A 12003-nucleotide genomic window follows, 5' to 3' on the forward strand; every position below is an offset into this window, starting at 1 on the left:
GTTCTTATGACATTGATGGCATGGCTGAGGGATATTCCATCGTACGTAAATACCACTATTTTTTGAACGGTTTTTATCTTTCCTGGGATACTTAATGTTTACCCAAGTTGAGGTTCTTGTAAGCAGTGCAGCCCTAAATTTTGGGGTGGCTCTGTCTTATTGATTTTCAGTTTTCCCAAGGTACATACCCTAGTCTGGATGTGCCCCTGGCTCTGTAGCTCTGTTTTTTCCTTCTTTTAGGGAATACAATGCACTCCTCCAGAGAGGCAGTTGGCAATTTTCATCCTGCCCATCAGCATAACAAGGCTCCCTGTTCTCCAGGCCCTGTCTTGCATTTCTGCTTTTTACCCATTTTGTGGAGGTCCCTTTTGAACTGTGGGAAGTGATACTTCTTTGTAGTGCAGATTTGCATTGCCCGCTTGCTTGATTGGCCAAAATGGGCGTATGCGTTTTCTCCTGAATATATTCAGGCGAAAACGCTTTCACCCTTTTTGGCCAAGTGAATCATTGTCGAAGTTGTACCCCTTTTCCTGTGCTTTAAAGGCGATTCCAACGTATCTGTTGAAATGTGTTTCCTTCTATTCTGCCTCGCTTTCAATTCCGCCTCGTTGCCTTCCCTCAACAGATTTTTGTACGATAGTTGTCCTTTATTACTCTACCAGTTTTTGAATTGCTGTGCCCCTGAGGTCCATAATTTAACTCATTTTTGTGAGCTGAACGCAAGTCCTATATTTTGGTTCAGGACCTATACTGGATCGCGGTGGGTGGCTGAGACTTTTGTTAATTCTTCTCCCTCCCGGGAAATAAGAGTGACATGTGCCAGACCAAATGCCTAACAGCTACTCTCTCATTGGTTCTCCCACTTCCCTTTCATCCTCTGCCAAATTGGCAACCTGTGAGAACCAGGAGGTTAAAGGGGCTGTCTCTGAAATTTGGGAGATTGATAGTAAAGCAGTTGGAAAGTCAAACCGGAGCACCAGAAGAGGGACTATTCGTTGAGTTTTAGAGACCTTTCGTATTCACAGTGTGTCCATTCTCTAGGTTTCCCGTACATTTTATAGCTGTAGTAATATTCCCTTCAACCTGGAGAGTTGGGACCCATGGAATGGGTGCCATGCATTATTGCTTTATATGGTCTGCATTTGTTCACCCAATCTCACCAATCCTCTCAGTCCCATGTGTCCTGCCTTATGCCATATCCAGCTGTCGTTGTAGATAGGGTCATGCCAGGTTTCATCAGAGACCCTGAAGGAATTGTAAATAATTTCCCTGTTTTTTTTGTTTTATTTTTGAAATTCCTTTTTATAGTGGGTTTGAGATGATTCTCGATGCCATGTTTATGCCAGTCCAGACACACTTGATTCCCTAAAAGAGACATATCAATACATAGGTTTTAAGATTATTAGTAGTCCGATATATTCCTCTGTGGGAAATATGGGGTTTTGAATCCCTTTCACTGAGGAAGGTGTAAGTCTTGTCTATTCCATAGTTGGTTTTTGAACGGTACCTGTGCTTATATCAAACTCTGGTTTTATGTATCACCCCACCTCTCCTTCCCCCTTAAGCAGGCATAAGAGTGTTTTCTAAATGTGAGACTCTGTTCTCTTTCCTAACTCAGTTCATGTGTAGCCATGTTTACAGGATCTTCATAAGTGATATCTTATGATAAGTTTCTTTTTCTGTGTGACTTATTTCACTTAGAATCATCGTACCTGAATCCACTCATTTAACTGCTACTGGTCTTTTGACATTGATTTCATGGCTGTGGGATATTCCACCGTACATAAGTACCACAATTTTTTGAACCATTTTTATATTTCCTGGGATATTTAAGGTTTACCCAAGTTGAGGTTCTTGGAAGCAGTGCAGCCCTAAATTTTGGGGTGGCTCTGTCATTATGATTTTCAGTTTTCCCAAGGTATATTCCCTAGACTGGAAGTGCCCTTGGCTCTGTAGCTCTGTTGTTTACTTGTTTTAGGGAACACAATGCACTCCTCCAGGTAGGCAGTTGGCAATTTACATGCCGCCCATCAGCATAACAAGGCTCCCTGTTCTCCAGGGACTGCCTTGACTTTCTGGTTTTTACCCATTTTGTGGATGTCCCTTTTGACTGGTGGGAAGTGATTCTTCTTTTTAGTGCAGATTTGCATTGCCCGCTTGCTTGCTTGGCCAAAAATGGCGTATGCGTTTTATCCTGAATATATTCAGGAGAACACGCATACACCATTTTTGGCCAAGTGCATCATTGTCGAAGTTCTGCCCCTCTTCCTGTGTTTTAAAGGCGATTCCAAGGTGGCTCTTGAAATCTGTTTCCTGCTATTCTGCCTCGCTTTCAAGTCCGCCTCGTTGACTTCCCTCAACAGATTTTTGGATGATAGTTGCCCTTTATTACTCTGCCAGTTTGTGAATTGCTGTGTCCCTGAGCTCCATTTTTTAACTCGTTTGTTGTGAGCTGAACGCAAGTGCAATATTTTGGTTCAGGACCTATACTGGTTTTCGCTGGGTGGCTGAGACTTTGGTTAATTCTTCTTCCTGCCGGGAAATAAGAAAGAAATATGCCCGTCCAAATGTCTAACAGCTACTCTCTCATTGGTTCTCCCTCTTCCCTTTCATCCTTTGCCAAATTGGCAACATGTGCACACCAGGAGGTTAAAGGTGCTGTCTCTCCAAGTTGGGAGATTGATAGTAAAGCAGTTGGAAAGTCAAACTGGAGCACATGGAGAGGGATTATTCGTTGAGTTTTAGAGACCTTTCATATTCACAGTGTGTCCATTCTCTAGGTTTCCTATACATTTTATAGCTGTAGTAATATTCCCTTCAACCTGGAGAGTTGTGACCAATGGAATGTCTGCCATGCATTACTGCTCTAAATGGTCTGCATTTGCTCGCACAATCTCACCAATCCTCTCAGTCCCATGTGTCCATCCTTATGCCACCTCCAGCTGTCATTGTAGATAGGGTCATTCCAGGATTCATCAGAGACCCTGAAGGAATTGTAAAGAATTTCCCTGTTTTAGTGTTTTGTTTTTGAAATTCCTTTTGATAGTGGGTTTGAGCTGATTCTTGGTGTCATGTTTAAGCCAGTCTAGACACACTGGATTCCCTTAAAGAGACATATCAATACATAGGTTTTATGATTCTTACTAGTCAGATATATTACTCTGTGGGAAATATGTGTTTTTGAGCCCCTTTCACTGAGGAAGGTGTAAGTCTTGTCTATTCCATAGTTGGTTTTTGAACGGTACCTGTGCTTATATCAAACTCTGGTTTTATGTATCACCCCACCTCTCCTTCCCCCTTAAGCAGGCATAAGAGTGTTTTCTAAATGTGAGACTCTGTTCTCTTTCCTAAATCAGTTCATGTGTAGCAATGTTTACAGGATCTTATTAAGTGATATCTTATGATAAGTTTCTTTTTCTGTGTGACTTATTTCACTTAGAATAATCGTACCTGAATCAATTCATTTTGCTGTTGCTGTTCTTATGACATTGACGGCGTGGCTGAGGGATATTCCATCGTACGTAAATACCACTATATTTTGAACGATTTTTATCTTTCCTGGGATATTTAAGGTGTACCCAAGTTGAGGTTCTTGTAAGCAGTGCAGCCCTAAATTTTGGGGTGGCTCTGTCTTATTGATTTTCAGTTTTCCCAAGGTATATTCCCTAGACTGGAAGTGCCCTTGGCTCTGTAGCTCTGTTGTTTACTTGTTTTAGGGAACACAATGCACTCCTCCAGTGAGGCAGTTGGCAATTTACATGCCGCCCATCAGCATAAGAAGGCTCCCTGTTCTTCAGGGCCTGTCTTGCCTTTCCGGTTTTTACCCATTTTGTGGATGTCCCTTTTGACCGGTGGGAAGTGATACTTTTTTGTAGTGCAGATTTGTATTGCCCACTTGCTTGCTTGGCCAGAAAGGGCGTATGCGTTTTCTCCTGAATATATTCAGGAGAAAACACATATGCCCTTTGTGGCCAAGTGCATCATTGTCGAAGTTGTGCCCCTCTTCCTGTGCTTTAAAGGCGATTCCAAGGTGGCTCTTGAAATCTGTTTCCTGCTATTCTGCCTCGCTTTCAAGTTCGCCTCGTTGACTTCCCTCAACAGATTTTTGGACAATAGCTGTCCTTTATTACTCTGCCGGTTTGTGAATTGCTGTGTCCCTGAGCTCCATTTTTTAACTCGTTTTTTGTGAGCTGAACGCAAGTCCAATATTTTGGTTCAGGACCTATCCTGGTTTTTGCTGGGTGGCTGAGACTTTGGTTAATTCTTCTCCCTCCCGGGAAATAAGAAAGAAATGTGCCCGTCCAAATGTCTAACAGCTACTCTCTCATTGGTTCTCCCTCTTCCCTTTCATCCTTTGCCAAATTGGCAACATGTGCACACCAGGATGTTAAAGGTGCTGTCTCTCCAAGTTGGGAGATTGGTAGTAAAGCAGTTGGAAAGTCAAACTGGAGCACATGGAGAGGGATTATTCGTTGAGTTTTAGAGACCTTTCATATTCACAGTGTGTCCATTCTCTAGGTTTCCTGTACATGTTATAGCTGTAGTAATATTCCCTTCAACCTGGAGAGTTGTGACCAATGGAATGGCTGCCATGCATTATTGCTTTAAAGGGTCTGCATTTGCTCACCCAATCTCACCAATCCTCTCAGTCACATGTGTCCATCCTTATGCCACCTCCAGCTGTCATTGTAGATAGGGTCATTCCAGGATTCATCAGAGACACTGAAGGAATTGTAAAGAATTTCCCTGTTTTTTTGTTTTGTTTTTGAAATTCCTTTTTCTAGTGGGTTTGAGCTGATTATTGGTGTCAGGTTTAAGCCAGTCTAGACACACTCGATTCCCTTAAAGAAACATATCAATACATAGGTTTTATGACTCTTACTAGTCAGATATATTACTCTGTGGGAAATATGGGGTTTTGAGTCCCTTTCACTGAGGAAGGTGTAAGTCTTCTCTATTCCATAGTTGGCTTTTGAACGGTACATGTGCTTATATCAACCTCTGGTTTTATGCATCACCCCACCTCTCCTTCCCCCTTAAGCAGGCATAAGAATGTTTTCTAAATGTGAGACTCTTCTCTTTCGTAACTCAGTTCATGTGTAGCAATGTTTACAGGATCTTCTTAAGTGATATCTTATGATAAGTTTCTTTTTCTGTGTGACTTATTTCACTTAGAATAATCCTACCAGAATCAACTCATTTTGCTGCTGCTGTTCTTATGACATTGATGGCATGGCTGAGGGATATTCCATCGTACGTAAATACCACTGTTTTTTGAATGATTTTTATCTTTCCTGGGATACTTAATGTGTACCCAAGTTGAGGTTCTTGTAAGCAGTGCAGCCCTAAATTTTGGGGTGGCTCTGTCTTATTGATTTTCAGTTTTCCCAAGGTATATTCCCTAGACTGGAAGTGTCCTTGGCTCTGTAGCTCTGTTGTTTACTTGTTTTAGGGAACACAATGCACTCCTCCAGGGAGGCAGTTGGCAATTTACATGCCGCCCATCAGCATAACAAGGCTCCCTGTTCTTCAGGGCCTGTCTTGCCTTTCCGGTTTTTACCCATTTTGTGGATGTCCCTTTTGACCGGTGGGAAGTGATACTTTTTTGTAGTGCAGATTTGCATTGCCCACTTGCTTGCTTGGCAAAAAGGGGCGTATGCGTTTTCTCCTGAATATATTCAGGAAAAAACACATATGCCCTTTGTGGCCAAGTGCATCTTTGTCAAAGTTGTGCCCCTCTTCCTGTGCTTTAAAGGCGATTCCAAGGTGGCTCTTGAAATCTGTTTCCTGCTATTCTGCCTCGCTTTCAAGTTCGCCAAGTTGACTTCCCTCAACAGATTTTTGGACGATACCTGCCCTTTATTACTCTGCCGGTTTGTGAATTGCTGTGTCCCTGAGCTCCATTTTTTAACTCGTTTGTTGTGAACTGAACGCAAGTCCAATATTTTGGTTCAGGACCTATACTGGTTTTTGCTGGGTGGTTGAGACTTTGGTTAATTCTTCTTCCTCCCGGGAAATAAGAAAGAAATGTGCCCGTCCAAATGTCTAACAGCTACTCTCTCATTGGTTCTCCCTCTTCCCTTTCATCCTTTGCCAAATTGGCAACATGTGCACACCAGGAGGTTAAAGGTGCTGTCTCTCCAAGTTGGGAGATTGATAGTAAAGCAGTTGGAAAGTCAAACTGGAGCACAAGGAGAGGGATTATTCGTTGAGTTTTAGAGACCTTTCATATTCACAGTGTGTCCATTCTCTAGGTTTCCTGTACATGTTATAGCTGTAGTAATATTCCCTTCAACCTGGAGAGTTGTGACCAATGGAATGGCTGCCATGCATTATTGCTTTAAAGGGTCTGCATTTGCTCACCCAATCTCACCAATCCTCTCAGTCCCATGTTTCCATCCTTATGCCACCTCCAGCTGTCATTGTAGATAGGGTCATTCCAGGATTCATCAGAGACCCTGAAGGAATTGTAAAGAATTTCCCTGTTTTTTTGTTTTGTTTTTGAAATTCCTTTTTATAGTGGGTTTGAGATGATTATTGGTGTCATGTTTAAGCCAGTCTAGACACACTCGATTCCCTTAAAGAAACATATCAATACATAGGTTTTATGACTCTTACTAGTCAGATATATTACTCTGTGGGAAATATGGGGTTTTGAGTCCCTTTCACTGAGGAAGGTGTAAGTCTTGTCTATTCCATAGTTGGCTTTTGAACGGTACCTGTGCTTATATCAAACTCTGGTTTTATGCATCACCCCACATCTCCTTCCCCCTTAAGCAGGCATAAGAATGTTTTCTAAATGTGAGACTCTTCTCTTTCGTAACTCAGTTCATGTGTAGCAATGTTTACAGGATCTTCTTAAGTGATATCTTATGATAAGTTTCTTTTTCTGTGTGACTTATTTCACTTAGAATAATCGTACCAGAATCAACTCATTTTGCTGCTGCTGTTCTTATGACATTGATGGCATGGCTGAGGGATATTCCATCGTACGTAAATACCACTATTTTTTGAACGGTTTTTATCTTTCCTGGGATACTTAATGTTTACCCAAGTTGAGGTTCTTGTAAGCAGTGCAGCCCTAAATTTTGGGGTGGCTCTGTCTTATTGATTTTCAGTTTTCCCAAGGTACATACCCTAGTCTGGATGTGCCCCTGGCTCTGTAGCTCTGTTTTTTCCTTCTTTTAGGGAATACAATGCACTCCTCCAGAGAGGCAGTTGGCAATTTTCATCCTGCCCATCAGCATAACAAGGCTCCCTGTTCTCCAGGCCCTGTCTTGCATTTCTGCTTTTTACCCATTTTGTGGAGGTCCCTTTTGAACTGTGGGAAGTGATACTTCTTTGTAGTGCAGATTTGCATTGCCCGCTTGCTTGATTGGCCAAAATGGGCGTATGCGTTTTCTCCTGAATATATTCAGGCGAAAACGCTTTCACCCTTTTTGGCCAAGTGAATCATTGTCGAAGTTGTACCCCTTTTCCTGTGCTTTAAAGGCGATTCCAACGTATCTGTTGAAATGTGTTTCCTTCTATTCTGCCTCGCTTTCAATTCCGCCTCGTTGCCTTCCCTCAACAGATTTTTGTACGATAGTTGTCCTTTATTACTCTACCAGTTTTTGAATTGCTGTGCCCCTGAGGTCCATAATTTAACTCATTTTTGTGAGCTGAACGCAAGTCCTATATTTTGGTTCAGGACCTATACTGGATCGCGGTGGGTGGCTGAGACTTTTGTTAATTCTTCTCCCTCCCGGGAAATAAGAGTGACATGTGCCAGACCAAATGCCTAACAGCTACTCTCTCATTGGTTCTCCCACTTCCCTTTCATCCTCTGCCAAATTGGCAACCTGTGAGAACCAGGAGGTTAAAGGGGCTGTCTCTGAAATTTGGGAGATTGATAGTAAAGCAGTTGGAAAGTCAAACCGGAGCACCAGAAGAGGGACTATTCGTTGAGTTTTAGAGACCTTTCGTATTCACAGTGTGTCCATTCTCTAGGTTTCCCGTACATTTTATAGCTGTAGTAATATTCCCTTCAACCTGGAGAGTTGGGACCCATGGAATGGGTGCCATGCATTATTGCTTTATATGGTCTGCATTTGTTCACCCAATCTCACCAATCCTCTCAGTCCCATGTGTCCTGCCTTATGCCATATCCAGCTGTCGTTGTAGATAGGGTCATGCCAGGTTTCATCAGAGACCCTGAAGGAATTGTAAATAATTTCCCTGTTTTTTTTGTTTTATTTTTGAAATTCCTTTTTATAGTGGGTTTGAGATGATTCTCGATGCCATGTTTATGCCAGTCCAGACACACTTGATTCCCTAAAAGAGACATATCAATACATAGGTTTTAAGATTATTAGTAGTCCGATATATTCCTCTGTGGGAAATATGGGGTTTTGAATCCCTTTCACTGAGGAAGGTGTAAGTCTTGTCTATTCCATAGTTGGTTTTTGAACGGTACCTGTGCTTATATCAAACTCTGGTTTTATGTATCACCCCACCTCTCCTTCCCCCTTAAGCAGGCATAAGAGTGTTTTCTAAATGTGAGACTCTGTTCTCTTTCCTAACTCAGTTCATGTGTAGCCATGTTTACAGGATCTTCATAAGTGATATCTTATGATAAGTTTCTTTTTCTGTGTGACTTATTTCACTTAGAATCATCGTACCTGAATCCACTCATTTAACTGCTACTGGTCTTTTGACATTGATTTCATGGCTGTGGGATATTCCACCGTACATAAGTACCACAATTTTTTGAACCATTTTTATATTTCCTGGGATATTTAAGGTTTACCCAAGTTGAGGTTCTTGGAAGCAGTGCAGCCCTAAATTTTGGGGTGGCTCTGTCATTATGATTTTCAGTTTTCCCAAGGTATATTCCCTAGACTGGAAGTGCCCTTGGCTCTGTAGCTCTGTTGTTTACTTGTTTTAGGGAACACAATGCACTCCTCCAGGTAGGCAGTTGGCAATTTACATGCCGCCCATCAGCATAACAAGGCTCCCTGTTCTCCAGGGACTGCCTTGACTTTCTGGTTTTTACCCATTTTGTGGATGTCCCTTTTGACTGGTGGGAAGTGATTCTTCTTTTTAGTGCAGATTTGCATTGCCCGCTTGCTTGCTTGGCCAAAAATGGCGTATGCGTTTTCTCCTGAATATATTCAGGAGAACACGCATACACCATTTTTGGCCAAGTGCATCATTGTCGAAGTTCTGCCCCTCTTCCTGTGTTTTAAAGGCGATTCCAAGGTGGCTCTTGAAATCTGTTTCCTGCTATTCTGCCTCGCTTTCAAGTCCGCCTCGTTGACTTCCCTCAACAGATTTTTGGATGATAGTTGCCCTTTATTACTCTGCCAGTTTGTGAATTGCTGTGTCCCTGAGCTCCATTTTTTAACTCGTTTGTTGTGAGCTGAACGCAAGTGCAATATTTTGGTTCAGGACCTATACTGGTTTTCGCTGGGTGGCTGAGACTTTGGTTAATTCTTCTTCCTGCCGGGAAATAAGAAAGAAATATGCCCGTCCAAATGTCTAACAGCTACTCTCTCATTGGTTCTCCCTCTTCCCTTTCATCCTTTGCCAAATTGGCAACATGTGCACACCAGGAGGTTAAAGGTGCTGTCTCTCCAAGTTGGGAGATTGATAGTAAAGCAGTTGGAAAGTCAAACTGGAGCACATGGAGAGGGATTATTCGTTGAGTTTTAGAGACCTTTCATATTCACAGTGTGTCCATTCTCTAGGTTTCCTATACATTTTATAGCTGTAGTAATATTCCCTTCAACCTGGAGAGTTGTGACCAATGGAATGTCTGCCATGCATTACTGCTCTAAATGGTCTGCATTTGCTCGCACAATCTCACCAATCCTCTCAGTCCCATGTGTCCATCCTTATGCCACCTCCAGCTGTCATTGTAGATAGGGTCATTCCAGGATTCATCAGAGACCCTGAAGGAATTGTAAAGAATTTCCCTGTTTTAGTGTTTTGTTTTTGAAATTCCTTTTGATAGTGGGTTTGAGCTGATTCTTGGTGTCATGTTTAAGCCAGTCTAGACACACTGGATTCCCTTAAAGAGACATATCAATACATAGGTTTTATGATTCTTACTAGTCAGATATATTACTCTGTGGGAAATATGTGTTTTTGAGCCCCTTTCACTGAGGAAGGTGTAAGTCTTGTCTATTCCATAGTTGGTTTTTGAACGGTACCTGTGCTTATATCAAACTCTGGTTTTATGTATCACCCCACCTCTCCTTCCCCCTTAAGCAGGCATAAGAGTGTTTTCTAAATGTGAGACTCTTTTCTCTTTCCTAAATCAGTTCATGTGTAGCAATGTTTACAGGATCTTATTAAGTGATATCTTATGATAAGTTTCTTTTTCTGTGTGACTTATTTCACTTAGAATAATCGTACCTGAATCAATTCATTTTGCTGTTGCTGTTCTTATGACATTGAAGGCGTGGCTGAGGGATATTCCATCGTACGTAAATACCACTATATTTTGAACGATTTTTATCTTTCCTGGGATATTTAAGGTGTACCCAAGTTCAGGTTCTTGTAAGCAGTGCAGCCCTAAATTTTGGGGTGGCTCTGTCTTATTGATTTTCAGTTTTCCCAAGGTATATTCCCTAGACTGGAAGTGCCCTTGGCTCTGTAGCTCTGTTGTTTACTTGTTTTAGGGAACACAATGCACTCCTCCAGTGAGGCAGTTGGCAATTTACATGCCGCCCATCAGCATAAGAAGGCTCCCTGTTCTTCAGGGCCTGTCTTGCCTTTCCGGTTTTTACCCATTTTGTGGATGTCCCTTTTGACCGGTGGGAAGTGATACTTTTTTTGTAGTGCAGATTTGTATTGCCCACTTGCTTGCTTGGCCAGAAAGGGCGTATGCGTTTTCTCCTGAATATATTCAGGAGAAAACACATATGCCCTTTGTGGCCAAGTGCATCATTGTCGAAGTTGTGCCCCTCTTCCTGTGCTTTAAAGGCGATTCCAAGGTGGCTCTTGAAATCTGTTTCCTGCTATTCTGCCTCGCTTTCAAGTTCGCCTCGTTGACTTCCCTCAACAGATTTTTGGACAATAGCTGTCCTTTATTACTCTGCCGGTTTGTGAATTGCTGTGTCCCTGAGCTCCATTTTTTAACTCGTTTTTTGTGAGCTGAACGCAAGTCCAATATTTTGGTTCAGGACCTATCCTGGTTTTTGCTGGGTGGCTGAGACTTTGGTTAATTCTTCTCCCTCCTAGGAAATAAGAAAGAAATGTGCCCGTCCAAATGTCTTACAGCTACTCTCTCATTGGTTCTCCCTCTTCCCTTTCATCCTTTGCCAAATTGGCAACATGTGCACACCAGGAGGTTAAAGGTGCTGTCTCTCCAAGTTGGGAGATTGGTAGTAAAGCAGTTGGAAAGTCAAACTGGAGCACATGGAGAGGGATTATTCGTTGAGTTTTAGAGACCTTTCATATTCACAGTGTGTCCATTCTCTAGGTTTCCTGTACATGTTATAGCTGTAGTAATATTCCCTTCAACCTGGAGAGTTGTGACCAATGGAATGGCTGCCATGCATTATTGCTTTAAAGGGTCTGCATTTGCTCACCCAATCTCACCAATCCTCTCAGTCACATGTGTCCATCCTTATGCCACCTCCAGCTGTCATTGTAGATAGGGTCATTCCAGGATTCATCAGAGACACTGAAGGAATTGTAAAGAATTTCCCTGTTTTTTTGTTTTGTTTTTGAAATTCCTTTTTCTAGTGGGTTTGAGCTGATTATTGGTGTCAGGTTTAAGCCAGTCTAGACACACTCGATTCCCTTAAAGAAACATATCAATACATAGGTTTTATGACTCTTACTAGTCAGATATATTACTCTGTGGGAAATATGGGGTTTTGAGTCCCTTTCACTGAGGAAGGTGTAAGTCTTCTCTATTCCATAGTTGGCTTTTGAACGGTACATGTGCTTATATCAACCTCTGGTTTTATGCATCACCCCACCTCTCCTTACCCCTTAAGCAGGCATAAGAAT

This window comes from Mesoplodon mirus (genome assembly GCF_964341445.2).
Source record: "Mesoplodon mirus genome assembly, contig: HAP1_SCAFFOLD_34, whole genome shotgun sequence".
Lineage (NCBI taxonomy): Eukaryota > Metazoa > Chordata > Mammalia > Artiodactyla > Ziphiidae > Mesoplodon > Mesoplodon mirus.